This window comes from Pungitius pungitius, chromosome 2 (assembly GCF_949316345.1).
Source record: "Pungitius pungitius chromosome 2, fPunPun2.1, whole genome shotgun sequence".
Lineage (NCBI taxonomy): Eukaryota > Metazoa > Chordata > Actinopteri > Perciformes > Gasterosteidae > Pungitius > Pungitius pungitius.
This window is the reverse complement of record NC_084901.1, coordinates 625,001-629,601: the sequence shown is the minus strand read 5'-3', so window position 1 is coordinate 629,601 and position 4,601 is coordinate 625,001. Positions and strand designations below refer to the sequence as shown.

General features: G+C 33.8%; 1 protein-coding gene across 1 annotated transcript in view; it reads right to left on the bottom strand.

Moving 5' to 3' along the window:
- Window positions 1-3,317: 3,317 nt before the first annotated feature.
- LOC119211225 (calcium-activated potassium channel subunit beta-4-like) overlaps window positions 3,318-4,601 on the bottom strand; it is an 8,784-nt gene continuing 7,500 nt past the window's right edge. Inside the window, exon 4 of the mRNA XM_037461958.2 lies at window positions 3,318-4,601. This exon is cut by the window's right edge and continues 589 nt beyond it. The gene's annotated coding sequence lies outside the window, so the exon portion shown is untranslated.

Sequence of the window (4,601 nt, the reverse complement as noted above, 5' to 3'; positions counted from 1 at the left end):
AGGTTGTGTCATCAGTGTATTAATGGGTGAGAGATGTCATCTAGTATTAAAGCTCTTTGAGTTGTCAGAAGACTAGCAACGCGGTGTACAAGTTCATTAAGTTTGAATGAAAAAGATTCAGCAATGTTTAGAAGTAATTTAAGCTTTTATTAGTTCTGTATTTTGTCAAATTCATAGAAGCTTCCCCCATTTCTGTTTTTTCCAATTCTTTCAAGTTCGTTTCAGCTTTTCTCATTTCTGTATTTTTAGCAATTTTTAAATGTATTTCAGCCTTTTTTATTTCAGCAATGTTTAGAATAATTTCAGCTTTTATTATTTCTGTGATATCAAATTCATAGAAGCTTCTCCCATTTCTGTTTTTTTAATATTCTTTCAAGTTCATTTCAGCTTTTCTCATTCATGTATTTCAGCTTTTTCTATTCTTTCAGCAATATTTAGAATAATTTCAGCTTGTTTCATTTCTGTACTTTAAGCAACTTTTTGAAATTAACTTCAGCTTTTTGCATTCCAACGCATTTTCAGCAGGAAATACATTTTCTAGTTGATATATTTCATCTTATTGATCTTAATGATATATTTCATCTTATTGATATATTTCATCTTATTGATATATTTCATCTTTTTGATATATTTCATCTTATTGATATAATTCATCTTATTGATCTTAATGATATATTTCATCTTATTGATATATTTCATCTTATTGATCTTAATGATATATTTCATCTTATTGATATATTTCATCTTATTGATCTTAATGATCTTAATGATATATTTCATCTTATTGATCTTATTGATCTTAATGATATATTTCATCTTATTGATATATTTCATCTTATTGATCTTAATGATATATTTCATCTTATTGATATATTTCATCTTATTGATCTTAATGATCTTAATGATATATTTCATCTTATTGATCTTATTGATCTTAATGATATATTTCATCTTATTGATATATTTCATCTTATTGATATATTTCATCTTATTGATCTTAATGATATATTTCATCTTATTGATATATTTCATCTTATTGATCTTAATGATATATTTCATCTTATTGATATATTTCATCTTATTGATATATTTCATCTTATTGATATATTTCATCTTATTGATATATTTCATCTTTTTGATATATTTAATCTTATTGATATATTTCATCTTATTGATATATTTCATCTTTTTGATATATTTCATCTTATTGATATAATTCATCTTATTGATCTTAATGATATATTTCATCTTATTGATATATTTCATCTTATTGATCTTAATGATATATTTCATCTTATTGATATATTTCATCTTATTGATCTTAATGATCTTAATGATATATTTCATCTTATTGATCTTATTGATCTTAATGATATATTTCATCTTATTGATATATTTCATCTTATTGATATATTTCATCTTATTGATCTTAATGATATATTTCATCTTATTGATATATTTCATCTTATTGATCTTAATGATATATTTCATCTTATTGATATATTTCATCTTATTGATCTTAATGATATATTTCATCTTATTGATATATTTCATCTTATTGATCTTATTGATCTTAATGATATATTTCATCTTATTGATATATTTCATCTTATTGATATATTTCATCTTTTTGATATATTTAATCTTATTGATATATTTCATCTTATTGATATATTTCATCTTATTGATATATTTCATCTTTTTGATATATTTCATCTTATTGATCGAGGCCACGTTGACTCTGCAGCACAACTGGGTGACCCAGAACAGGTTCTCTATGTGGGGGGGTCCCTCTGGACTTTATATTTATATTTATATCAGGATGCAGATCAGAACGAGTCGTTTGCAGTTTAAAGTATAAAGTGGCACAAAGAAGTTCAAGTGTTGTATGAAGTAGAAGGAACATATAAAGTTTTGTTCAATAAAAATAATATTCAGAGCTGATGTTTATTCAGCGTTGAGTTAAATTCCCACATTTAAACATTAAATCCACTTTAAACCCAGTGGATGAATGAATAAATAAATAAATGTGAACGTTGCATCTGAAGCAGAAAAGTTTGCACTGAGACTCGGTTTAAAGATCGAAGGAGTTTTATTTAAAGATCTCTATCAGGCACTATCGTTGTCATGGAAACACACCAAGCGGCTACCGGGTCACATGGTGCAAACGACACCACGCAGGTACACAGGTGTGTACACAGGAACAACAGTGAAATAAACAAATGCATTTCTCTTCATGGCCTCAAACCCAAAATCTGCTTCAACAGCAGAAGAAACACGTCAGGTGAACGCAGCACGGCGTATGGACTCATGGGTTCATAGATTCATGGACTCATGGGTTCATCGATTCAGGATTCATGGGTTCATAGATTCATGGGATCATAGATTCATGGATTTGTGGGTTCATAGATTCATGGGTTCATAGATTCATGGATTCAAGGGTTCATAGATTCAGGATTCATGTATTCATGGTTCATAGATTCATGGATTCATGGGTTCATAGATTCATAGATTCAGGCTTCAGGGGTTCATGGATTCATAGATTCATGGATTCATAGATTCATGGATTCATGGATTCATGGGTGCATACATTCATGGATTCATGGGTTCATAGATTCATGGGTTCATAGATTCATGGTTCGTAGATTCATGGATTTGTGGGTTCATAGGTTCATCGGTTCATAGATTCATGGATTCAAGGGTTCATAGATTCAGGATTCATAGATTCATGTATTCATCGGTTCATAGATTCATGGATTCATGGGTTCATAGATTCGTAGATTCATGGGTTCATAGATTCATGGATTCATAGATTCAGGCTTCAGGGATTCGATGTGGACATTAACATCCAGCTACATTTTCTTTGCATGATTCAGTAGAAAGAAAAAAGCATCACATGAAGGTTTCTGCTCAGTTTACAAAACGTCTTCAAGCTGAAAGCAAACGTGAGTCATGTGACAAAGAAAAGCAGAAAAAGTTAAATTCATCAAAGCACACACACACACACACACACACACACACACACACACGTTGTGTCACAATAATAATGTGTCCATGTTATTTGTTCACAAGTCTTAAAACACATCTTTAAAGTAACACATTTCACATCAGATCCATTTTACAAAATAAGGTTCTGACCCGGGGGGCGTTCATTAATTAACCATCACCATCACCATCACCATGGAGACGAGTGGAGACGAGTGGGGACGAGTGGGGTAAATGGGACATTTGGGCTGAATGGCCATCATTGGGGAAATGGAGACAAATAAAGCTGAAATGGGGACAGATGGGTAAACGGGGACATTTGTGGACTTCACTTCTTTCCCTTTGGCAGTGAGAACATCAGAAGCTCATTATTCATCACGATGCATATTTTATGTTTCCGTAGCGATGGCGAGGAGACGATGTCATCGTTTCCATGGCGATACAAAGCAACAGATGGGTTTGAGTCGTGGTTGAAGGAATCCCTCCTACTTCTTTACATCCTAATCAAACTCTCACTTTGTGTGTTTAGCACCGGTTCTGGAGACACGTGGACGTCCCCGTTGTCAGGAACACCAACGCGACCTTTGGCCTTTCTTTAGTGCAGAAGAACATTTCTCAGAAGTCGAGGTCAAAACGAGGAGGATGATGAACGCTCACCGGAAGCATCTGGACCTGAAGAGGGAAGTTCTCTCTGTCCTCACTTGTTTTCGTTGGCAGCGGCCTGCCGGCTGTTGCTAAGCAACGCTCAGGTCATTTTTAGACGGAGAGGACGGTGATGGTGGGGATCTGGAGCCTTGAGGAGGAGACACTCCCTCTGATCTATTGTTGTCTCAGCTGCGTGGAAGAAGTCCTTTAGAGTTACTGTTCTCACACCTTCACTGCATTCAGAGCGATGCTAATACGTAGCGATTCGCTAACAACACGTGAAGAAACAAATGAGATGAATGTGACGAATGGACGTCCTCATGTAGCTTCGGTCTGCATCCCACAATGCTAACAGGTAGCTAGCGAAGATCTAAGCTACGATCTGCTGGTCAGCTGAAACATCTCACAAGTCCAAATGTCCAAGACGTCCCTCGGTTTCCTTCTGCTTCTCATTCACTGATTCTAACAATTTGTAACTGAAAGATCTGACCAGGAGCTGTGAGAACATCTCTGAGGTTCATGGTGAAGCTTGTTCTTTCTGTCCTAAACACAACATGTTTAGTACCAGGAGTAGTTTCATTTCGTTTGTCTTTGTTATTTCTTTATATTCTTTAATGCTTCATGTTATTAAAGTTTGATTCATCTGTTTCTGTTTAGTTTCCTAAACTTTATTTGGGGAAGAATAAAGATAAATGGATTTGTTGATCGAAGCTCGTTCTGTTGACAGTAATAAACAACTATGTATATATACGATTCTGTATGATTCTTATTTCCTCTTCTGAGATCATGTGACCACGACGCTCCTCTAATGTTTGTGTTACGACTGCACGCCACTTCCTGCAGCATTTCACAATAAAAGACACATAGTATTAGAAGACCGACGAGCTGCTGAAGAGGTTTAAAATTCACTAAATCTGGGATGTAAAAATAAAACTGTCTTTAATAAGAAATAAAAAAGAGTAAGAAGCGAT